General features: G+C 41.7%; 1 long non-coding RNA gene across 1 annotated transcript in view; it reads left to right on the top strand.

The window, feature by feature from the left end:
• Positions 1-645: 645 nt before the first annotated feature.
• Positions 646-15,091, top strand: part of LOC149779673 (uncharacterized) — a 28,087-nt gene continuing 13,641 nt past the window's right edge. The window contains exons 1-2 of the long non-coding RNA XR_016415423.1: positions 646-743; positions 4,765-4,929. This is a non-coding gene — a long non-coding RNA (uncharacterized LOC149779673). The remainder of the gene's footprint in view (positions 744-4,764; positions 4,930-15,091) is intronic.

The raw sequence follows: 15,091 nt of genomic DNA, 5'->3' as shown, positions 1-15,091 counted from the left end.
ACCGGTTCTTTAAATTACATTAGAAAACTTGGATACATATACAATTGTTCTCAATGTTGATGCTCTCTCTCTCTCTCTCTCTCTCTCACACACACACACACCTTGGAGTAATGGACAAGGTTAATAACCTGTGCATGTAAATGTGTAGAACAAATAATACATGTTTGGTGTTGAACTGTTCATAGGGTTTTCTAGATCTGATTTTAGAACTGATTCTGGAAGTGTTTCATCTCATGTTAAGGATAGGATCGATGCTAAGATGTAATGTGCATCTTTCAACTACTAGTAAATTCATTATAAAGCATTAAAGTGACAACAATAATGAAAGGATCTCTAGTTATGATAGGAAAGGATGATATAGCGTTATCAGAGTATGACGGCTGGCAGGTTGTCATTGTTATGTTATTAATTGTTTTGAGCTGCAATCAAGGTAGCTTTATATATGTGAAAAAATTTCAGATTTGTTACCACAATGTACTCTTGCTAAAATTAAATATATCATTTGTAAGTGTTAACTTGACAGAGAATTAGATTTAAATTATAAATTATAAACAAATGAAAATGTATTATAGTTTTTGTTCAGTACAAAGTTACAAAAAACAGCAACATATGTACCCAAGCATGCAGAACCAATGGCCACTACATCAACGTGCTTCAGATTAACACCTGGGTCGGTCCTTTTGCAATACACAGAGAGAACGGACACCTTGAGTATCTAAAGTGCTGGCATTTGACTGAGGAAGGTAATAATTACAATTTTCTTGTAACTTTTTAATTTATTATTTATAGTTGCTGCAAATGTCATTCCCCTGAAAAGAATAATGTCACAAACGCAATGCTGATAAAGTTTATTTTACAAAATGTGCAAGTAGGTTGAGTCCTGGCTATATACTTTTCTTTATAAAAAGAAGAAATACCATACCGTTTGCTTTCTCTGAAGTGGGGTGTGGGAACTGAAGTATGCCACCTGATGCATGAAAAGGTATAATTTTTAACTGTAATTGTTTTGGTTCCAGTATACCATAAAGGCTGAACTGGTAATCACAGCCATTTTTCTCCACCCTCCACTTACTCTATACATGTCACTACTGGTAATCGGTACCTAGAAGACCAGTGATGACTGTATAAGTAGTGAAGTGGGGCGATTCAAAGACAATGGGAAAATACACTACAGAACCCCCTGGGCCTGTTTACGGACAAGATTTATACGGACAATGGGAATTACCATTACAGACCCACCCGCCCGGGCCTGTTTACGGACAAGGGGAATTGTAACATGGAAAATTTTAACATAGGAATAGAGAGGGACAAAGGATTGGGCCTGTTGACGGACAAGGGGAATTGAACATGGGGAATAGTGGGCCTGTATAGGGACAAGGGAAGGTGGAGTCTGTATAGCGTCTAACGTCACGGTACGGGAGATTGGTAACAATGTTGCAACTAGGGGAGGTGACGTCACAGTACTGAGCAAAGAGCGGGTGTACAGAGATAACACAGACAAGAGACAAACATATATACAACATTATTTTAACCAACTTTGGAGGCAAGAAAGCAATTTCTTTTCGAGGCATATAAGTGGCCCTGAAAAGGGCATTTGGCTTCTTCTGCTTCTTCTTCTTCTTCTTCTTTCTCCAGTTGTTCCACCATCTTCTAATTTTTCCAAATATTCCGTTCTTCTTCTTTTCTTCATTTTCTGGCATCCAGTCAGGATGACCAATGGCTCTGAATTTCTCCTGGACTTTCATCCAGTTATTGTTCAGCCTCTCAAAGTCTTCTTTTCTCTTTATATTGTATCTTTCCTTCCTCTCTTTAGCCCAGGTTTCTTTGATCTTCTTCACTTCTTTTTCCAATACCTTTCTCATCAGTTATTCTGCTTTCTTGAGCTGACCTAGTCCCCACTTTACAAACGACCACTCTGTGAAATTCACTATGTCTTCTAAGAAGCACCTGACTCTTGTGACATTATCAATGGCCTCTTTCAATGTCCCCACTCTCACAGAATGAGGGTGAATGAAGCCTCTTAATATCTTCACTTCTTCCTCAATCGTTCCCTGGACATGATCCATGGCTACCTTGAGGATGGTTACTTGACTTGTCAAAAGTCTTTGATAACTGGATACCTCCATTCATGTTCAAGACTTTCTACTACACAGGCTGCATCCACCATCCAGTACCAATTGTCTTTCAAGTTGTTGAACAAATCCGAGACTGCTACCACCTTCTTTTGCTTATTCCGTAGAATGGCGCGAATGACGAACGCTTTGACTGTTTGTGTAAAGCACGGACGTGAAGGAAAACATTCCCTACTTCTCTTTTCACATGTTATCTACTATCCACACAGAGGTGAGGAGCCAAAAACCTAACCACAAATATACTATTCACACACGCAAAGGAGCAGAATCAAACCCAAAATATACTAACCACACACGCGAAGAAGCAAAAACATAACCATAATATACTATCCATACACGGAAAGGAGCAAAAAACATAACCATAATCTACTATCCACACACAGGAAGAAGCAAAAATCAACCATAATATACTATCCACACAGAAAGGAAGGCGAGAAACCTCACACTCTACTATCCACACAAACGTACGTGAGCGCTTACAAACCCCAATAATCTACTATCGACACAAAAGTACGTGAGCGCTTACAAACTCCAATAATTTACCATCCACACAAACGTACGTGAGCTCACACAAACATGCACACACACACACACACACACACACACACAATCATATTAGTAAAAGAGTGAGTGTTTATAATCATACTACTCCAAAGTTACACCATTTGGCAACTTGCATAGTAGCTTTTCTAGATTACTTGGGTAGCCCTGAAAAGGGCTGTTTTTAAAAACTTCAGTTCTCTCCTAGTGTTGAGGCCAACGTGCTTCCAGCTCTAACTCCCAACCCCAGTCCTCTGTACTAGGTACTGCGAAGACTGGCTGTTCTTTCTTTCTTAATATAGGCCTTATATGACAAATAGGCCTCATCAGTAGGATAATATCCTTCTCCTTCTCCTGCTCCTTCTCTTCTGTCATCTTCATTTCTTCATTCTCCATAGCTAACTCCTCTAAGAGGCGCCTGGCACTCTCCAGATGCCATTGAAGTTGAACTAATTTACTTGTTCTACTGCTCATTCTTTGCACTTGTCTCGTTGACAAGGGGTAGTCAGACTACCGAGCGTTCCGTATATATCAGCCAAGCACGGACGTGAAGAAAAACATCCCCTGACACCAAAACTTACATTGCCCATATTATCACCAAATACGCGCGGACTTAAAAGAAACACTCACTCACTTTTTTTACTGACAATCACTCATGTAAAATTTTTGACAAGCTACGGAAACGAAGGGGCTTATAGTCACACTTTCTAACTAAGATAAAGAAATGATGTGCCTATAGACGTACTTCTAACAGACTAACATACCATTGGCAATTGAATGAGTATTTCTTTTCTAGAGTATTGGGTAGCCCTGAAAAGGGCTGTTTTTTGTGAACGAGGATCTATGGCAATCTTTTATGATCTAAGATTGCGACCTCGTCTGGCGGCAGGCTTTCCCACAGGATAGGGTCTGCATCTTCGGAAAGAGAAGGAGAACTCTTTCGTGTCGAAACGGCAGTCGATAAAAGCTCTGTCAGGTTCCTGTTGCTGATGCTGTTGCTGCTCTCTCTCTCTCTCTCTCTCTCTCTCTCTCTCGCTGTTGTTTCTGAAGTCTTTACTTCTCCGTCCATTCTTCTTTCTACCTGTTAATTTCCTCTCTGAAGAGCTCTTCTATCAGGTCTTCAGTGCCTTTCAACATTCTGACATTCTCTATCTCTTCAGGCTTCGGTATCAGGCTTTGCCTGACACGATGCAAATTCACGTAAGCTTCGTTCAACTTGGCTAATCTTGAGCACATCTTCGTAGGAGGATGAGTCGACAATGAATGGTTAGACTGGAGACTGCCCCGCTTGTGTGGTTCAAGCGCGGACGCGAACGAAAACATCCCTACACGGTTTCGAGTCGAAATGCTCAGATAGTTTGATCTGAGGGATAGAGAGAAGTCAAAGAGCATGGTTCATGATACCAATGGCAAACAAACGACAGACGCGTTTGCTTTCAAAACACAACATTTTTTTTTCAAATAACTTTCAACTAACAATTAACAAATTTTTTAATTAACCGTTCAATTCAACAATAAACTTTTTTTCAATTAACTATCTATTTTGGACAAGGTTGACAACGTTGTGAATTAAATTGAGATTTCCACTGTTGGAAGTTACTTGGCCATTGATGTACACTACGTTTCCAAGCTAGAGACAAAAGATAACCATAATGGTCACAAAACCATCGATCTACTTTCTCATCATTTCAAGAACAATGACTATCAAAATAAGTCACTAAATGTTCTAAAGAATATCCCAGACTGCGTTGATGCAGAAAATACACACAATATTGTCCACACACCATGGAATATGTGCCTTGTAATTTCACATTATTTTCACTTCCACACGTCGTATCGGATACTTGGCGGTCATTCTGCTCAAAGTGTGACTGATGTCGTTTCCCACTTTAAGTAACACTTCCACACGGCGCACATAGAGTCTGACTTCTTGGATGATGGTTTTGTATTCGTTAGCATGGGCCATCAAATCGAATGCGGTACTGCTACGGTTCAGTCTAAGACGGATATCCACACCGTTTAGCATATACCTCTCTTGCACCCACATGTCCAAATGCAAACGATCCATCAGTTCTAAATTTCGTCCTTGCAGGATTTTCTTTCTACGGTCGTTAAAACCGACATTGTGAGAATCGTCATCTGCTGTCAGGGCTGTGTCGTTAAACGTGTTCTCACCTGCATTGTCAGCTTTCCATACTACGCAAGCATCCAGATGAGTGTTCTAGCTCTCTTTTCCGTACGTTAAGAGATTTTCCAGGTACGCTTGGTAAGGATAAGTATCCATGCTACTTCTGACCAGTACAAATACAAATCCACTTCGCTGAACACGTAATACATGAAATTATTGACGGTAGCTACTCTAGCATCTATCTGATATTAATGGTATATATAAAAAGGAAATTTCTTGTTTGTTTGCAGTGAGCCACATCTCTCTGGTATAGAAATGATGGGAACTGGTAGTAGTAATTTAGATGCCAATGTGTAAATATAATTAAACATTAATTTTTTAATAGCTTCTTACAATCCAGTAATATAATTCAATGAATCTAAATAAATTTATGTAATTGTGAATAGTACGTTTCATTGTCATGAGTGATATATCCTTTTTCATATATGTTCTGCTCTCTGAATGAATAGGTGTTCAGTATACATATAAATTATTGTATGTACATGTATTACTTAGGTTACAGTGTAAAACGGTACAATTTGTAACATTTACAATGAAATCATTAATAATTTTGTCACAGGAAGTAAATTTAAACATGAAAAGAGCTGCAATTTTGACACCCCACCCAACTCCTGGGTTTGCTGCCCTGGAGTTTCTTGGGAAAAGCACTGAGCTTTTGATTTCCTCAGCATGATAGAGCTAATAGTACTGAAAGTGTTGTTAAAATAAACAAACAAATGATCAAAATAATAAACATATATGACCCACAACAAATTTACATGAAAGTGAACAACAGCTGAAACATTGTTTAAGTCTGAGGTCATGTGACTTGATATATTTATTTCAGTCACCAGCTATTTTTTGCCTTTTGACAGAATTAGTTATGGTCCTTTCGAATAATTTGGATGTTGACGTTGAGTGAGAGCGATATATCGATAGATATGAGTAATTAAACAATTTGGATGTTGACGTTGAGTGAGAGCGATATATCAGTAGTTAAGGGGGGCACTTTACGGACAATGGGAATTAGCATTACAGACCCCCCCTGGGTTAGATTACGGACAATGGAAATTTAACATGGCGAAAAATCGTGGGTCAGATTACGGACAAGGGGAATTAACATGGCGATAAATCGTGGGTCACTTTACGGACAAGGGGAATTTAACATGGCGATAAATCGTGGGTCACTCTACGGACAAGGGGAATTTAACATGGGGAATAGTTTGGGCTTGTTTAGGGACAAGGGGAATGGAACATGGGATTTTTTTTAAAAAAAAATTTTTAAAAAAGGGGTAGGCAATTCAAAGACTATCTCTTTTCGAGAAATATGGCTGGCCCTGAAAAGGGCCTTTGGGTTTTCTTCTTCTTCTAATTTCTTCTTTTCCTCCACCAAGTTCTTATTTTATCTCCTACACTCTTCTTCTCTTTCTTTTTTTTCTTCTCCTCCTCTTCTTTCTTCTTCTCTTCCTCCTCTTCTTTCTTCCTCTTTTCATTTCTTCTTCTTTTTCAATTTTTTCGTTCCAATTGCGTATTCTTATTCTTTCCTCTTCATCCTCCTTCTCCTCCTTGATCTCTTTCATGACACCACTAATCTTGTCCTTTGCTTTCCTTAAGTTATTAATTTCCATCTTCACACGATGGGGACTATAGGAATAATGGTCTTCAACCAGTCTTAAAAGCATCTGTTCCATTATTCCTAAGTTGTCTAAAACGTCTTGCAAGGTTCGTATTTTGTCGATTTGGTTTGACGCCATCTTCTTTTTATTCTTTGCAGAATGGTTTGAACGACGAACACTGTGGGTTATTATAGTGAAAGCGCGGACGTGATGGAAAACATCCCCCTAAAAAACATAAAATGGATCTTACCTAGATCATGACCCAACAACGCGCGAACGTGAAGGAAAACATCCCCACTTTTCTCATTTCATATAATATAACCCTAACTATACTCTCCACATACGCTAAGAAACAATAAAGAAACCCATAATCTACTATTCACACAAACTTACTTTATTAGTTACTAACACAAACACACAATCACATACACTTCCACTATTAATAAAGAGTTAGTGTTTATTTTCACACTACTCTACATACACACATTGGCAAATCGATCGTTATTTCTTTTCTAGAGTATTGGGTAGAACTGAAAAGGGCTGTTTTGTTTGGAACTTCATGGACACCTGGTTAATGGTGGCACCTTCCAGGCCTGGCGCCACATACACATCTTATCCCCCAGTTACTTTTTACCTTTTGGGGGGAGAGAGCAGAGGCAGGATATGTCGCTTCAGAATCCCAATTTTCGCTCTCTGGGATTTTGAAATTTCTTCTCTCCTTTTCCTCCTCCTCTTCTTTGTTTCTTCTTTCCTCTTTATATCTTCTTTCTTCTTCTTTATATCTTCTCTCCTCCTCTTCTTTGTTTCTTCTTTCCTCCTCTCTTATCCTTCCCTCCTCGACAATGGCTTCCGCGGCCAGTTCATTTAATATGCGCCTGGCATATTCCAGATGCACATGAAGCTCCAACAGTTTCTCAAGTCTCGTGTTCATTTTTTGGTGTTGATCAATCAACAAGGGTAGCTGGACTGCCGAACGAGTTTCAATTTATACTGAAAGCGCGGACGTGAAGGAAAACATCTCCCTAATAACATAAAATTCATCTTACCTAGATCATGACCAAAAAAAACAACAACGCGCGGACCTAAAAGAAACACTCACTCACTTTTTTATGCTACCCATCACTATTTTAAAATTTTTTTATAAATCACTTCAATAGACTATCCACATACGCAAAGCAATTCAATCTAACTCCAAATATACACCTCAAACACTAAGAAAAGATATCATTTTAATCTACTATCCACACCAACTTACTTGAGCTCTTACAAACACAAACACACCAACACATACCCTCACATTTTTAAAAAGAGTTAGTGTTTATTTTCACACTACTCTACCTACACACATTGGCAAATCTATCGTTACTTCTTTTCTAGAGTATTGGGGTAGCCCTGAAAAGGGCTGTTTTTTTTTGTTTGCTATGGCATTCTTTTTTAGTTTCTAAGAATGCGATGTCCTCTGAGGATAGACTTTCTGGCGATAGGTCTGCTTCTTCGGAAAGAGAAGAAGAACTCTTTGGTGTCGATACGGCAATCGACAAAGCCTCTGTCAGGTTCAGGTTGCTGCTGCTGTTGTTGTTGTTGTTGTTGTTGTTGCTGCTGTTTTTGAAGTCTGTACTTCTCTGTCCATTCTTCTTTCTCCCTGTTCACTTCTTCTCTGAAGAGCTCTTCTATCAGGTCTTCAGTGATTTTTAACATTCTCACATTCTCTATTTCTTCTGGCTTCGGTATCAGACTGTGTCTGACCCTATGCAAATTCACGTAGGCTTCGTTGAGCTTAGCTAGTTTGGAGCACATCTTCGTAGGAGGATGAGTCGACAATGGATGGTTAGACTGGAAACAACCCCGGTTCTTAAAGTGAAAGCGCGGACGTGAAGGAAAACATCCCCCACACGGTTTTCGATTCGCAACGTTCAATGAGTGTCATGAGAGGGATAGTAAGAAATGAAAGAGCATCAATTCAACATTCTTATAGCTAAACAAAAGACAAAAGCATTTTTTCTTCTTCAAAACACAACATTTTTTATTCAAAAATCACTTAACACTAAACAACAACTCTAACATTTTTAACAATAATCCAACACTATAACATCAAATAATTTTTTCAAATCACAAACTTTTTTTCTCAATTGACAATCTACTTTAAACAGGGCTGACAACGTTGTGAATGAAATTGTGATTTCCACTGTTGGAAATCATTAGGCCATTGATGGACACTACGTTTCCTAGCTTGAGACAAAAGATAAGCATAATGGTCACAAAACCATCGATCTACTTTCACATCGTTTCTAGCAGAAGAACGAGGATCAAAATGAGTCACTAAATGTTCTAAGGAATAGCCCAGGCTGCGATGATGCAGAAAATACACACAGTACTGTCCACACACCAAGGAATCTGTGCCTTGTAATTTCACGTTATTGAATCGGGTGGTTTGAGCATTTCTTCTCATAAAGTCGATGATATCGTCTTCCAAAGGGGGCAATCCGTACGAATCGAAATATTCCACACATCCTTCTTGAGGAAAGTAGACGGCTACCCAGTGGGTTCCTGGGAGATGACTTTCGTCCGTGTTGATCACGTAAGCTTGATGGTCTTTAGGTTTGCGATGAGGGAGTTCATCTTTAGCACAGACGACAGGATTCCAAGAAGCCGTATACGAACTATGGTTCAAAAGGTAATAAAGTTCCCAGGTATCCATTGATTTGTGTTTTTTTCTTCTTCACAGGTAATAATAAGTCGTCAATTCGATCCTGACTTTTTGCTTGAAAATGTCTGACGAATAAACGGTTATTCGTTCTGTTTCCTCACTCTGATTCAGGAGAGCTTCGATACGATGGATCTCTTGAGTGGTTAATGGTGGACAAGAATGTTCACGCAAGTCTTTATACCACTGGTGCAACACGTCTTTGTTCGAGATGAGACTCCAAGCTTCGTCCAGATACTCGTCCAATTTTTCTTCTTGACTCAACATCAGGCATTTATCGTGTTGAATTTGACTGGGATGATCGTTTTGACATCCATAACAATTTTTCTTGATCAATTCCGTCATTTTGTCGACCAAGTGTTTGGCAAAACAGGAGACTAAATGGGCTTCTTGTTCTGGCCATCTTGACTTCATCATGATCACTTCTTCCACAGTCTCCTCACATTTCATGTCCAAAGTTTCTCCACTTTGTAAAGAGGGATAACAGTCTTCCATGGTTTCTAGTAATCTAGAATGACTTCTCTCAAACTGTTGATTTCTATGGTATTGTCGAATTCTGCATACAGGATGACGTTCACCGTTTCATCAGGGATTCGGTTTGCAAATTGAATTTCCACACGAATCTGGCCAGATTTTATAGGGTGGAAATGTCCCTCGTCGCTGCCTTGGTCAGGAGTGAAATCGAAAGCCCACAAAGCATAGCCTCCTGTGTAATCCTCGTACGTAATACCGTGACTGGTGTTGGTTCCTAACTGGCCGGTGGCTTCGTACAGGGACAAGTACGATCTCAAGTAATTCTTCTTGGCAAAGTCAGGTTCGAAAGGTCGGGTACACAAGGTCTTGCCATCGCGACTGACTTCGATCTTGGACACGCCAAAGTGTTGAAAGTTGAAAGGATTTTTACCCAAATCTCCGTTGAAGGCTGTATTTTCGACGATACCAACGATCAAACGTTTGGGTAGCTGTCCTTGAAACAGATGATCTTCGATCATGGATCGTTGTCCCTTGGGAATGGTGAAGGTTTTCACTTCCACGCGTCGGATCGGATACTTAGCGGTCGTTCTGCTCAACGTCTGACTGATGTCGTTACCCACTTTAGGTAACACTTTTACGCGTCGTACGTAGAGCCTCGCTTCCTCGATGACAGTTTTGCAAGCAGTTTTACCTATCAAATGGAAAGCGGTACTGCTACGATTCAGTCTCAGGCGGACATTCACCCCGTTTAGCAAATATTTCTCTTGTAACCACATGTCCAAATGCAAACGATCCATCAGTTCTAAACTTTTGTCGGCTCCCGTGATTCTGTTTCTTCGTTCTATAAATCCATCATTTGTTGATTTAGTTTTATCCTTTGTATCAATTTCGAATTCTTCAAACTGGCCTGCTTCGTCAGCTTCCCATAGCACACAGGCATTGAGATGAGTGTTCTTGGCATCTATTCCGTACGTCAAGAGATTTTCCAGGTACGCTCGATAAGGGTAAGTATCCATGCTGCTGCTGACCAGTTTGTTGTTCAAGTACAAGTCCACTCCGCTAAACAAGGAATGCATGAAATTGTTGACGGGAGCTATTACCTCATCGCCATCTAGGGTCGAATTGTCCTCATCGACAACTTTGACTTTCAAGTACAAGTAACTGCTATTCAGATCGATGTAATCTTCGGGCTGTCCTTTGATTTCAAACTCGATGGGAGCTGAGGCTGTCAATGAGGAGACGGGGTGAAATTCCACCCATTGGGATTCTTGCATCGTCATCATGGTAGGGGGCATGGCAAACAGATCCAGTTCCGTCTTGGAACAAGCGCAAGATTCTCGGTGCATCATTTTTTTTGTCTCTTTTCTCAATAATCGAAAACGTCTAAGTCTCGAACGGTTCTTCTTTTCTTGGCCTTTCTAGCTTGAAGTCTGGTGAAAGGGTGTTTTCTTCTTCGTCGTCTCTTTCTGCCTTGTCCTTGCTGAATGCTTGACTCGGTAGCGTGCAGGGCATTTATAGGTGTTTCTCGTCGGCCTAAAATGTCTTTGCCCGTTTGCAGCAAGACATTTTTGCCTGCCCTCATGAAGGCTTCTTTAGGGTTTTGTTTGTCGATGATGACATTTTGGAGAAATTCTTTGCCTTGCGTCAGTGCCGCATCTTTCAAGGCGTGCAATCCGCGTGTCACCATCGGTTTCAACACCGGGGCCACCGAACGAAAGGCCGATTTTAACATGTCTCCTAAACCGTGTCCTCGCTGCTGAGCCACCCCTCGGTACACTGGATACATGACTTACGAGTCGTGAGAGAACCGTTTTCGAAAATGGAGTTTCACCGTGACTTTTCCTTTGGTGAATGGAATATTTTGTCCCAGATCTCCTTTTATAGTAATGTTGACCGTGTCCAAATACGACTTGCTGACCGGCAAATAGTGAGGATGGACAAATTCGCGGTGGACGTGGTAAGTGTTTCCACCTTCCTCGTCAGCGTTCGTGGTAGAATCCACTTTGAAAGGAATGACACGCAGTAATGGCACAGAGGTGTGTCCCACCACGTTATACTCCACCACATCGGAGTACACGAACATTAAATTCATTCCTTGGTTCAGTTCTACCGGTTTTCCAAAAGCTTTGTAAAAATCCATATTACTGTTGATCTTGGGGCTCCAATTGTTTGTGACCATTGTTGAATGTCCACCCAAAATTTCAAACAAAATACCATTGAACCTGAAGGACAATGTGTCCGTATCTGGAAATTTCATCAGTAAGCGACGAGCCACTTTATGGTACTCCAGGGTGACACTTTTTTTGACTCTGATCAGGGCTTTGCCAAAGGCGAACTCGAACCTGTCCGCAATAGTGTCCACCAAATGCTGACCACTAAAATAAAACCCTGCTGGAATTTTCACGGTGTAGATACTGAAGGCTGGTTTGCTGGCTGGTCTTGTGATCCCTGAAAACCCGATGTCAGTCATGGCTTCTTGTAATTGTTGGTTCAGGATTTCCACCTCAAAAAAGTTTTGTTTTTCGGTGATGTTTTGGATTTGTGTAGGGTGAATCATTTCTACTAAAGCCACTTCCCAATGGGCTTCGTGATCTAAGGGGATGGCTTGAGGTAATTTGGCCGTGTAACAGCACAACGTGTTGTGGGGAAACACCTCCATGGAACTGTCACTGGGTAAAGTTAAGTAAAATTGGTTTTGGTGACTCATAATTCCAGAGTTCTGTGGCTGTCCGAGGGGATATTACTGGACGTCAGAGGCGTGTCTCCGCCCAAAATGGGGTTCTGGTTGTGGTTGTTGGAGTGGTGACTGGCACTGGCACTGGACACAACGTTCCCGTTCGAGGAGAATTTCAGGGAGGGATTGGGAAGCAGGTAACCGATGCAACTGCTCAATAAAATGGTCCACAATTGTTTGTTTCCTTGTTGCAAACTCAAATTGGCGATGGCTGCCCCGATGACACAATACACCACGAAGATTTGGCAGAAAAAGACGATTTGCGTTTTAGGCACACGTTCTCCACACCACACCCACAAGGGTTGTTTTTGTAAATCTTGCACAGAAGAACTAGGTGAAGGAGGATTGGTCGACGTAGCTGCGTCTGCTGTGTGAAAGGGCATGATGGTCACTTCTTTTTATAGTCGATGACTTGCGAAGCGTCGATCCAAGAATCGAAACTGGGTGGATATCCTTTCCAACGTACTTTGACTTCTTTGACACGTCGTTTGCCCACTTTACGGGTTCTGCGTTCGAGAATGCTTTCGATGTCGTACACGTCGTCTTCTTTTTTGGTGACACGTTGTAACTCGGGCAAATAAAACGTTCCTTTGAGCACTTCTCCGTTCATGTCTTCCAATTTATAGACGGCAGGATGACGGCCATGCACTCGTCCAGTGACGCGAAACAATTCGGTCGTCCAGTTAGGTAAGTAACCTTTGTCGAAAGTGCGTTTGGTTTTGCCAATGCGCACCCAATCTCCTACGGTCAACTCTCCACTTTTCTTGGGGACAGCCCTCGTCGGGGACGTACCGAACAGACGCTCGAACACCAGCACTTCGTTGTCGGGAGTCACGTCTTGCGGGGCACGTCCGATGCTTCGATGGTAAGATTGGTTGTACGCTTGCACCAGATGCGGTAAGATGTCGATGTACTTCAGAGTGTGGTGATGCGTAAAATATTTCCACATGCGTTCTTTCAAAGTGCGTTGAAAACGCTCCACGATGCTGGCTTTGGTTTCGGGATTCTCGGTGGTAAAAAAATGAATGTCACGTTTCTTTAATTCTTTTTGGAAAGCTTGGTTCAGAAATTCGGTGCCTTTGTCCGTTTGCCATCGAAGAGGGTGACGGCCACTTTGTTTCAACACTCGTTGCAGGGCTCGCACTAACTCGCTGCTGGATTTGGAAGTCAAGGGCACGACCCAGGCAAATTTGGAAAAGACGTCGATGACACAAAACAGATATTTGTAGCCACGATTGTAGCTGGCCAAATGAGAGACATCGGCTAAATCGGCTTGCCATTGATGATCGATGCCTTCCACTCGGGTGCGACTTCTGGCAAACTTGCGTCGAATGGGTTTGTGCAAAGTGTAGGTAGCTTGTTCTTGTAACCATCGTTGCACTTGAGGTAAACGGAGACTTTTCAGTCGCGTTTTGGCAGCACGATACAATTTTTGAACTCCTGCGTAACCTGCAGGATGCGAGGGATCGTAGTAAATGCTAGCTAAGACTTTTTCCATTTTTTTGCTGTGTTAATAAGTCACCCACTCTTCGGTGATGCTACTTTGGGTGGGTCGAAAGGGTGGTTTGGAAACGGATTTACGTGTCCGATGGGCTACGGGAGTAGAAGTAGAAGGTAGTGGTGGTGGTGGAGGTGGCAATGGAATGGCTTTGGTTTTCTTTTCTTTTTTCGCTTCTGGTTTCCCTTCTTTCTTTTTCACTTCTGTCGAAGGAGGCGTGGACATCATCTTTTTAACCCAAGCTTTCATTTCTTCTCGTTGGGGTGTGGGGGACGGGGTCAACAAGGATGCTGCAATCTTACTCGAAATGGGAGCTGCTGACGGTGTTTGAAACACTTCGCGCATCTCTTCTTCCTCAGGTCTTTGTGGGGTAGCATCTCTGGTGACCCTTGGGGATGGTAGTGGTGGTGGGGGTAATGATGATGATGGTGCTGGACTTTTCATCAAGGTCTTAAAATCTTTCAGAGTGGGTAAAGCTGTTTCGTCTAAAGCTTTCTGGTGAAAGAGTTGCAGTCGTTGCAAGAGTTGACCGTACTTTTGCGATTTTTCTGTTTCGGACAAATCTTGGCGATCCATCAAGGATTGCAATTCGTGTTGTAACTGGGACATCTCGCTCAAATGGGGATTGGGAGGTAAATGCGGGGTGCGTTGTTCTTGCCACCGATGGTATTCCATCCATCGTTTGTAAGGCACTAAAGCTAGTTTTCGTCCTTCCATGGGGTTGTCAGGGGTCGATTCTGAGATCTTGGAACTTCCGAGGGCCTTTTTATCTTGCTCCCACCAGTCCTCCCAACATGGTTCCCAAGACTCCTTTCAGTATGGGGCCTAACAAGAGAGGTAAAATACCTCCACGTTGGACCAACATCTTCTTTTTTTGACGAATGGGAATTTTCTTTCGAACCATTTGGCGAAGAACGTGACGATGTTTGCCTAAGCATTGTTTCTGGTGTTTGGACAAAGGGATCGTGCCTTTCAAAACGTTCAAACAACATTCGCACACGGTATCGATGACCTCTTTGGAGGCCGTTTGAATGAGTTTTTTTCGTAGGGGTGAAGAAGCTTTGGACAGGACAGATAACATGTCCCCATGTTTAGCTAAACGTGGTGGCAGTCCTTTTCTTTTCTTTCCTTGGGGTTTTCTGGAGGGTGACATTTTTGCTTGTGGGTTCCGGGACATTCACCGAACAGACACTAAGGTCGATGACTTAACGCACACCCTTTTATCT

Source organism: Sinohyriopsis cumingii, chromosome 17 (assembly GCF_028554795.1).
Source record: "Sinohyriopsis cumingii isolate HCF-2022 chromosome 17, ASM2855479v2, whole genome shotgun sequence".
Classification (NCBI taxonomy): domain Eukaryota; kingdom Metazoa; phylum Mollusca; class Bivalvia; order Unionida; family Unionidae; genus Sinohyriopsis; species Sinohyriopsis cumingii.
The sequence above is the reverse complement of the archived record's forward strand: the minus strand, read 5'-3'. Positions and strand labels throughout refer to the sequence as shown.